The sequence below is a fragment of the Rutidosis leptorrhynchoides genome, chromosome 3 (assembly GCF_046630445.1).
Source record: "Rutidosis leptorrhynchoides isolate AG116_Rl617_1_P2 chromosome 3, CSIRO_AGI_Rlap_v1, whole genome shotgun sequence".
In the NCBI taxonomy this organism is placed as follows: Eukaryota; Viridiplantae; Streptophyta; class Magnoliopsida; order Asterales; family Asteraceae; genus Rutidosis; species Rutidosis leptorrhynchoides.
In genome coordinates, this window is record NC_092335.1 from 78,666,258 (window position 1) to 78,677,778 (window position 11,521).

Sequence of the window (11,521 nt, forward strand, 5' to 3'; positions counted from 1 at the left end):
AGTGTACGCAAAGTCCTAGTGCTCAGACTAACTCAACGAATAAGTAAAAGTCAACTAATCCAAGCAAGTCAACCAAAGTCAAACCAAAAGTCAACTCGGTCAAAGTGGTAAACTAAAGTCAAACATCTCAGTTAGGTCATGCAAACATGGTCAACAAGTCAAACCTAGGTCAAATATCATTTTACAAGTCATAGTAAAGCAAATTGCACTTTTGCATCTTAGAGCATATCTTAGAAATTCGTTCGTCGTAGAAAGAAACATCCATTACTCATAGCACATAACTTATAAAATTATGAACAACTTCAGATCATAACTATACTTAAAATCAATTCCAAAAAGTCCGGCCTAAGCCTTATACGATATATAAAAGTCCAATATCAGAAAGGGTCAAGTCTTAGTTCATTACAGCAATTTCTGCACGCGCGTCAGTTTTTAAACATTTTTCAAAAATTATAGAAAATAGATTTTGACGAAAGGCTAATTGGTGTCATCTTAAAACATCTCAAAGTTTTAGTGATAAAATAATCAGAAACATTTCTTTAGCCAATTTGTAAAGTTTAGCCAAACTTTACTGACCTTCCAGTTTTACACGTTAAACAGACACATCGTTTGGCCGAGCCTTTAACACATACCAAATCACGTATTCAGAGACTATCATACAAATGAAATATCTCAAGTAACATGTAAACTAACATTTTCTATAATATCAAAGTCTCAAACCATTTCTATTTCACTCTAGAAATTTTTATGTAACTCAAAAAACTGTTTCAGCTCTCTTAAAGAACCAAAATTTCGTTTTGACATAACGAAATCATTACACAAGCGTTTGACGCAAATATTAAATCCAAATTGCATAACTTTTCATAAGGAATACAGTAGTACACTTTTAATAAGCTAAAACACAAAGCATGCAACTCCGAAAATTCGGATTACGCACAAAACCTAGTGAAATCTTCGATTAAGCATATCTTAAGCATACGATAACGAAATCACGCAAAATCGGAGTCTAAAATTAATAACTTTTCGATATATTTCCAATTAAACATATTACAAGATCAGTTATTATGTCAATTTTATCAGATCTACAAGAATCAAATTCGTTTTTCATGCAAACAACGTTAATTAAGCAATCAAACGATAATTATCAACACAAGACACCATTAATTGAGCACTAGACTCTCATACACTTAGTAATTGAACAAAATTCAGATTTATAAAAACTAGGGTTTGCAATTATACCTCAATCGAACAAATTGTTTACACTAATGCGTGTAGAACGATCAAAGGAACGTCTTTCGTGCACGGGGTTTCTTCCAAAATCAACTTTTGAGGGTGGTGGTGGTGATGTGATGGTCGACTGCCAAAGAGGGAGGGGGAGAGGGAGATGTCGACTTGTAGGGGAGAAAGAATGAGGATTTCAAATTTACTTTCTCCTTTTATACATCACATTAGGCCCTAAACTTAACTCACTAAAGATCCACTAGCCAAATTAAGTCCATTAAGGTGTCCACTAGGGGGGGTCGGCCAAATGGCCTTCTTATGGGTGTTCGGGCTCGTTTTTTGCTTAACTCTGGGTACGCGCGTGGTCCGTTTCGAGTGCCGTTAACCGTACCGGGTCTCCAGAACGTTAACTAGTCGTTGAAACGAAATCACCGAACTTAATTCATTAAAAAATAATAAATTAAATAAGTTTTTCTTAAAGTCAATAATTATTGAAAATAATTATTTCGTCATTTTTCTGAGTTGCGTAAACTGAAAATCCTTCTAGGCAATTTTCTTAATCGTAACATTTCCTAGTTATTTCGCTATCCAAAATAAGTTCATAAATTAATATAACATATTAATTCAAGAATCTCTCTAAAAGCATGTATTTAATTCTATTAAACACACAAGTCTAAGTAAACACCGTTAAATACTTAACGGACAAGTAACGATAGTAAACGAAAAAAGTCGGGTTGTTACATTACCCACCTGTTATAAAAAATTTCGTCCCTAAATTTTAGCGCACGTCCGCCGTAGTCGTCTCCTCGGGAAACAGTTGCGGATACTTAAGTCTCATCTGATCTTCACGTTCCCACGTGAATTCTGGTCTTCTACGGGCATTCCACCTAACCTTAACATACGGAATTCTGCTTTGCTTCAGTTGCTTAACTTCGTGACCCATAATTTCAGCAGGTTCTTCAATGAAATTAAGCTTAGGATCAACTTGTACTTCGTCTAAAGGAATTACTAAACTTTCGTCTGATAAGCATTTCTTCAAATTGGAAACATGAAAAGTATCGTGAATCTCGCTAAGTTCCTGCGATAGTTTTAGTCTATACGCTACAGGTCTGATTCGTTCGGTAATCTCAAACGGTCTCATATACCTCGGACTTAACTTTCCTCTTTTTCCAAAGCGCACTACACCCTTCCAGGGCTACACTTTGAGCATAACTTTGTCTCCAACCTGAAATTCCAAATCTTTCCTTCTAATATCGGCATATCTCTTTTGACGATCTCGCGCTATTTTCATTCTCTCTCGTATCTGCGCGATCTTCTCAGTCGTTTCATGTACAATCTCAGGACCATTTAACTGACTATCTCCTAACTCAGTCCAACATATAGGTGATCTGCACTTCCTGCCATACAATGCTTCAAAAGGTGCTGCCTTTATACTCGCGTGATAACTATTGTTATAGGAAAACTCTACTAACAGTAGATGTCTATCCCATCCAATTCCAAAGTCAATAACACACGCTCTTAACATGTCTTCTAATGTCTGAATAGTTCTTTCACTTTGACCATCATTCTGCGGATGGTAGGCTGTACTCATGTCTAAATGAGTTCCCATGACATCTTGCAAAGCTTGCCAGAATCTAGATGTAAACCTACTATCTCTGTCGGAATAATAGATAGCGGCACACCATGTCGAGAAATTACTTCCTTTATGTAGATCTGTGCCAACCTCTCCATCTTATCCGTTTCCTTAATCGGTAGAAAATGAGCAGACTTCGTAAAATGATCAACGATAATCCAAATCGTATCGTAACCTCCGACCGTTTTAGGCAACTTAGTGATAAAATCCATTGTAATATTCTCCCACTTCCATTGGGGAATCTCTGGTTGTGTCAACAATCCTGACGATTTCTGGTGCTCTGCCTTAACTTTAGCACAAGTCAAGCACTTACCAACATAAGTCGCGATTTCAGCTTTCATATTAGGCCACCAATACAGTGCCTTAAGATCTTAGAACATCTTGTCGAATCCAGGGTGAATATAATACCTTGTATTGTGTGCCTCTTCTAGCACTAGTTCCCTTAATCCGCCAAACTTCGGTACCCAAATTCTGTCGATAAAATACCGGGTTCCATCATCTCGAGTAACGAACTTCTTATCTATTCCTTGAAGTGATTCGGTAGCAACATTATCTTCTTTCAACGCCTCTAACTGTGCGTCACGTATCTAAGAAGTAAGGTTTCTTCTAATAGTCAAGTTCAATGCTCTAACTCGAATAGGCTTAACTCTCTCCTTCCTACTCAAAGCATCTACCACTACATTAGCCTTACCAGGATGATAGCTAATGTCACAGTCGTAGTCATTCAATAATTTGATCCAGCATCTCTGTCTCATATTAAGCTGTTTCTGATCAAAAATATGCTGCAAACTCTTGTGATCCGTGAATTCAGTGAACTTAGTACCATACAAATAGTGTCCCCACATCTTCAGTGCAAAAACCACAGCACCAAGTTCTAAATCGTGAGTCGTGTAATTCAACTTGTGTATCTTCAATTGTCGGGATCCATACGCAATCACTTTCTTACGTTGCATCAACACGCAACCAAAACCTTGCCGTGAAGCATCGCAGTAAACTACGAAATCCTCGGTTCCTTCGGGTAAAGATAAAATCGGTGCAGTCATGAATTTCTCTTTTAACAACTGAAATACAGCTTCATGCAACTCTGTCCATTCATACTTCTTACCCTTGTGAGTCAATGCTGTTAACGGTCAGGCAATAATAGAAAATCCCTCAATGAATCTTCTATAATAACCGGCGAGACCTAAGAATTGTCGTATCTGCGTGGGTGACTTAGGAGTCTCCCATTTCTTAACCGTCTCTATCTTCGCAGGATCAACTTGGATACCATTGACACCTACGATATGACCTAAAAATTGCACTTCTCGCAACCAAAAGTCACATTTCGAAAATTTCACGTACAACCACTCCTTCCTGAGCATCTCTAGTAATAAACGGAGATGTTGCTCACGTTCTTTCTCATTCTTAGAATATACCAGAATATCATCGATAAACACAATAACAAACTTATCTAGATATGGCTTACACACACGGTTCATGAGATCCATGAACACAGGCAGTGCGTTCGTCAATCCAAACGGCATTACGGTAAATTCATGATGACCATAGCATGTCCTAAACGCTGTCTTCGGTATATCTGCTTCTTTTACTCTCATCTGATGATAACCTAACCTTAGATCGATCTTAGAATAACATACTGATCCTTTCAATTGATCAAACAAGTCATCAATCCTCGGCAACGGATATCTATTCTTGATAGTCAACTTATTCAACTCCCTGTAATCGATACATAGTCTCATAGATCCATCCTTCTTCTTCACAAACAGTATTGGACCTCCCCATGGTGAAGAACTTGGTTGAATGAATCCTTTGTCTAAAAGCTCTTGTAGTTGACTAGACAACTCTTGCAATTCGGGTGGTGCAAGTCTATACGGTGCACGCGATACTGGTGCCGCACCGGGAACTAAATCAATCTGGAACTCTACATCTATATGCGGAGGTAATCCGGGTAACTCATCTGGAAAAACATCGGGAAATTCTCTAACAATGGGCACTTCTTCGAGTTTCTTGCCTTCAGATTCAGTTTTACTTACGTGACCCAGCATAGCAAGATAACCCGTTCTCATGTGTTTTTACACCTTCAAACAGTTAATGAAATGTAACGGCGTATTGCTTCACTCTCCATACACCATTAGAGGTTCACCTTCAGTAACGGGAATGCGAATCGCTTTCTAGTGACAAACAATGTCTGCTCTATTCTCGGCTAACCAGTCCATTCCAACCACAAGGTCGAAACTTCCTAGCTTAATCATATCACATCTATCTTAAATGACATTCCAGCCAACGTCAAGGTACAATCACGGTAAACCTTATCATCACTCATTAGATTACCATTCCCTAGCTCTATAGAGTGTAAGTTTTCTAATGACGATACGGAATTCTTAAGATTATGGCAAAGATCTCTAGACACAAAGCTTCTATCGGCTCCGGAATCGAAAAGTACATAAACATGTTGATTATTGAAAAGAAACGTACCCGTGACTAGCTTAGGATCATCACGAGCTTCACTGGAGTTAATGTTGAAAGCCCTTCCTCTTGAAGGTTCAGTAGTCTTACTAGTAGTTGGGCAATCCTTCCGGAAATGACCTTCTTTTTCGCAACCATAACACATATTCGTACCATCTTTACACTCGGCAACCACATGTCCACTCTTATTGTACTTATCACGCCTCTTCAAACAATCTCCCGAATGATGCTTATTACACTTAGCACACAACGGGAACTTTCCCTTATAGCCAGAACTAGTATTCGGAGTTGCAGCATTGCTCTTAGCAGTATCTTATTTTGTAAAGGGCTGCTGATTGAAATTCTTCCCCGAGTTATTGTTATTGTTGTTCCATTTCCTCTTGTTATCATAAGTTTTAGACTCAGTTGAGGCAGGAGTCTTTCCTCGCTGTTCAATTTGATCTATTAACTCACTAGCCATCTCGACAGCCTCTTGTACAGTTCTTGGCTTCGAAGTAGTCACACCACTTTGAATATTCTCGGTCAATCCCTTCACATACAGAGTGATCTTGCGGCATTCGGGAGTAACCATATTCGGACACATGAGAGCCAACTCAAAGAATCTCTTGTTGTAGCTAGCTAAATCAGTACCCACTAGCTTCAAGTTCTGGAGTTCTCGCTCCATCTTAACAGTTTCAGTGTAGGGACAATATTGTTCGATCATCCATCATTTAAAATCCTCCCATGGAGTCTCAAAAGCTTGATCCATACATACCGAATTTGCATAAGTATTCCACCATGTCAAAGCACCATCTGATAGCTTACAAGATTCAAACTTCGTTCTATCCGCATCTCTACAACTGCTGATACGGAAAACTGACTCAAGCTTCTCAAACTAACGTGTCAAACCAAGTGGACCATCGGTGCCATTAAACGAGTGTGGTTCACAACTCAAGAAAGTCTTGTACGTACACCCTACTTGTCCATTGTTTTGAGTATTAGCTGTGTCCTGGTTTTGCTGATTTGTAGCGTTCACATTGTTACTATTGGTTCCATTACGGAGTTCTGTCACAGCCTCGGTTAATCCTTCGGAGATCTATCGATGAACATCAGCTTGGGAAACTGGCTTGGGCGGCATTATCTTTCTGGTCAAGATCGACATATAAAATATACTAGCAATGGAATGTTGCATAGTAACTAATATTAAATCATAGCGATTTCTATTTACGTTTCTGAAGCTCCTTCAACAAATACTCGACCATCTTCTCCAAGTTTTAGACTCGTAACGTGAGGTCACTAGGGTTGGTGTCATTAGCAGCAGTAGTGGAGGTACTAGGTTTAGAAGTAGATGTAGAAGCGTCATATGGATGAAAACAGCGACACATCTTAAGTGACTCATTATCATAGCGAGTCCTTTTGGTATCCTACGGTGGCCTCTCGGTCCGTAGGGGTTAACATAGTCGCAATCAACAAAAGGCGATTGGGGTGAATCAGGTAAATCAGGTTCGGATTCGGATTCAGGTTCTGATTCTTCCTCGGGATCCTCTACTGGTTCCTTTCCTTTAGGCTCATTCTCATGCTCGGTTTCCATCTCGGGTTCTGATTCGGTATCATCCACAAATTAGAGTATCGTATTTCCTTGCGCTTGCACGGTTTCCTCGAATTCCGTGTCGGAGTCGGTAAGAATGATAGGATTGGAAGAAGTCATCTAGAACTCAAAGAAAACACGAAGTTAGTCACTTAGTAATCATGTCATCATAGAAATCAAGTAACATAGCAATTAATTTAACTAGGGTTCATGTAACTTAACAAGTCTAGGGTTACAGTCTAGACTCACTAGATGTCCTAACGTTCTGTCCTAACGTTCGACTCTCTAATGCAGCCTAGTCCTAGGTAACCAACCTGGCTCTGATACCAAATGTAATACCCCGTCAGAATCCACTAATAGAATATTAACTCCTGGTCCCACAGTTTAGCGGTCACGCCCTCTATATGAGACATTTCCGAAAAGTATTCGCATTAATCATCAAAACAAAGTCATTTATTAAAGAAAATGTAACTGGAAAACATTTGACGTCAATGACTAATGTAAATGAACCCAAATATCTTGAAAGAAAACAGTTTAAATGCGAATATTTGTTCTTGAAATAAAACTGATAAATATGTTGGACGCCGTCCAGTTCTAGCAGCAAACAGCATAATAACTTCAGCTAAGCGGAAACACTACCACTATGTACCTGTGATAAAACATGTAAAACATCAACAAAAATGTTGAGTGAATCTACAGGTTTACTAAATAATTTCGTAAGTTAGGCCACAAGATTTTTCTTGGAAAACATCATAGGAAAAGTATACATTATCATGAGCACTTGATTATAAAGCTTTAACCTTTGCGTGAGCCGAGCACACATCTTGGTTTACCCTATCATGGTGATACACCGATCAAGTGTATGACTAACAACTAAATAAGCACCAGTTTATGCTGCGGTGAGGTTTGTCAAACCTAACGGTACCGTCCCTATAAGTCGAGCTTACAAAGTAACTAATATAATCAAGTGATCATGCATATATTTTCCATAGGCTCAATATGCCTGGTCAACATGTAAAATGGGGGTTTAAGGATCTTAGAACAAGGCTCTCTGGTCCGGCTACCGTGAATAACCCTGGATGACATGATGATGTCGGTGGGGTGGCCAAGTGATTAAGTCCACCTTCGATAACGGTCGTTGATTAGAAGTCCCCTAGCAAGGTTGTAGGTACTAGCTAAAAAGAAACTAACCTGTAAACCTTGAGAAGATGAACGACGATAGCTTATTGTGTATTAGATGGTAGTTACGTAACGTGGTCGTCGTCAGAATGATAATTCGGGTTTGTATATATAGGCAAACCCTAATTCTAGAACCATCCGAGATAATGGTAATCCCTTCCATAACAAACTCCCTCGAGTCACGGATATAATTATGGAAAAGATATTTACTTGATAACCAAGTAATCACTGTACCGGTAACAAAGGCATTAGATACGAATCCGCATGCCGCATTGCGCATACAAGTGCACGCATACGAATGCTAGCGGGTGCCCGCATACGTATACATTGCGCATGCGGGTTGCGGTATCATTATGTCCCCCCAGTTTGATGTTATATGACGCAAGAGATATGATATCAAACTATTAAACGAAAAAGAAAGAAAAAGAAAAAACAAGAAAAAGGCTAGCATTGAATTTTCCGCGTGCATTTCGAGGTCATTAAATGCCTGTCACTGTCGCAAAAGTCCATTCGGCTGACAAGACGTAAAGTGGCAGTTGGCAGGAGCGTGTCAGCCACGCGCTCCTAGTGAACCATACCATACTGACATCCACGCGCGTACAGAAAATGCCATCCGTTGATTTCGTTACACGTGTACAGCCACGATGAGACCATTTCACCCCATGACTCCCAATCTTCACTATAAATAGACCCAATTCACACACATTTCCATTTTTCTGCCACAACCGTCTTCCATACGCTACTATTTTACATTCCGATCAATTCTCGAATATTCCAGCCAATCATCAAGAGTTTAGTTATTCTCCGATCACTTATACAAAATGACTAAAGCTAACGAGACGTATGTAGATAGCGTAGCATCAATTATAGAGCAAAAGCATATAGATTCGTTAGTGAAACAATACCCACCGTTAGCACAGTACAATCCGGTGCCACCCCTGTCTAATCAGCGTGCTCATGAACCACCAGAGAAGAAGGTAGCCATTTACGAGCATGCGTTTAAGCATGACAATTTTAGGGTTCCTCCCTCCGACTTTTTCCTAGGTGTGTTAGATCATTTTTGCGTAGGATTAGGGCAATTACACCCTTACGCCATAGGGAAAATAGTGTTGTTTGAGATGTGGTGCGTTGCACTCAACAAGGTACCCCTATTTAACATATTATGTAATCTATACTGATTAGCCAACCACCACAAATCGTGGTTCACCTTCTTCGCCCGTCAAAACTTCACCAAAACCCCAAAATCGAATGCGGGTCACTGGAAAGAAACATTCTTTTTTATTGATTAAACTGTTGTTGGTGCCAACTTTCCGCAAACACATATCTGGTGCGAAAACGTGGCGAAGGACGTGAACAAAACCCCCGTCCTTGACGATGAGGAAACAAAGCTGTTGGCGGAGTATGCTAACGCGCAGCTTGTGCACCGGTCATATGGGAATGTGATGCTGCAGCTAAGAAAGATATCCACACACTGGCCATGGAAGGATGTGCGCCCAGCCATAGTCACACCGAATGGCAAGGGTAGGAATAGTATAAACACGTACTAACAACATTTTGCTATATACTTATATGTTTTAACGCATGTGTGTATGTTTGCAGAGATGAAGATGAAGAAAGTACTCACTGCGGAGGAGATTGCGGGCATTTCCTTCCGCAAGCAAGATGTGAACCAATAGTTGGAGCTGGAGAAGACTGGCGAAAACGTGGAGCCAGCACCTGCCACCTCGGGCAACAAACGCAAGGCTGCTGAAGCCCCCGAAACTCAGCAGAAGAAGAAGCTCACTCCCAAACAGAGGGAGGACATGCAGAACGATAGCTTCATTCCCATCGAGCCAGCATCTGCAGATCTACCTTCCCCCACTACTGGTAAGCATCCCTTCCCTGCGTAAACACCACATACTTAATACATATACTAACGAGTGACTAATACGCAGAGCACGTTGAGGAGACGCATCAGACTCCTCCGCGAGCCAATCTGGGGCTTGAAGTTACCGCCACGTTAAGGGACAAAGCGATACATCTGGACTCCGATTCTACACCAACTCCTCCTCGCGGTAGCTTCCGCCTTGCCAACCTCAATCAACTCACCCAATCCTCCGCCGAAAATGCTGCGGAGCAATCTGCTTTTCTGTAACAAGTATTTCTTACAGAGTTCCACGAGCAACTAGCCGCATTGCCCTTCAACCATGCGCACAACGCCTTCGTCCCAAACGGCCTTGTGTTCTTTGGTATGTTTGCGGATCAAGCCCGCCGCTCCACTAATTTATACCAAGTGTCCCTACGTAAAGAAATAGAACTAGGGTTACTGCAAGCGGGGGTTGATCAGGTTAAGAAAGACAGGGATGCCACAGAAAAAGCGCGTAAGGCGGTAGATTTGACTGCGGCAGAAACCAAAACCGCGTTGATTGAAGAAAGAAAGAAAAACCGCGAGTTGGTTGGTGTGGTTGACCAACCTAAGGGGGAGACTGAGCGTCTGCGGATGGAGCTGAAAAGGGTGAATAGGGAGAAGGATGACACGGTGACTGGCTGCGAGCTGGCAGAGGCGGACTTATTAAAGCTTCGCACGGCCCTTCGTACCATTGCGCAGAAGGTGATGGACTCGGGGCCCGTATCCGATAAGTTCAACGCCTATGTTGATGCGGTGAAAGACCATGAAGTCAACAAGGCAGTGCTAGAGGTGATCCAAGCTTGCGGTCTGACACCACCGTACCCCGACATTGTTCAGAAGAAATTGAAGGAGGGTACAGCCGCGGTGCTCATGGAAGCGGAAGAAGCCATCACAGCCATCCCAATCTCCCTAATCAATGCATTTGCTGCGGACCCGAACATGTCGATTGATGGGTTCCTCAAGGAGGATTTTTAGTCTTAGCTTGTAACCGTTTGCGCCGTAAGTTCTATGTTCAGGCAGGCAATTTGTAAAACAATTTTTGTGCCCTAAGTCCTGTGTCGGGCAGGCGTTTGAAACAATTATAATGTGTAATAACTTAATTTTTATGAATATATTATTGTGTTATGCATGCGTTACGTATTTATTGTTTGTATATCGCGAATCAAAACAAAAAATGAACCGCATGCCCATGCGCATAGTTAACCAAAACTCATGCGTACACGCAGGTACTGCGTAAAATAAACCAATATTTTAGCAATTTTACCTTTAACAGTTTAGACTCAAAAGCTACTGCGTTATTGCTTTGTCATGTGCTAGAGGTGCACTTTAGTTGTATGGCAAACAATGCAACTAAAAAAAAACCAATGCTTTTATACTTAAGAGTTCCTCAAGCAAACCAATGCGAGAGTAATTACGCACAAGCAAACCAATGCTTGTATTTTTAAGTCGACTTGGCAGCCATCTAGTCTGTGTGGCACTTGGCTAGGGGAAAGCCAATTCCCTTCGCCTACCGTTAATGTCTAGCCTTGTAACCAAACAGGCTTCTGCCGCAAGGGGGTTAGAGGAC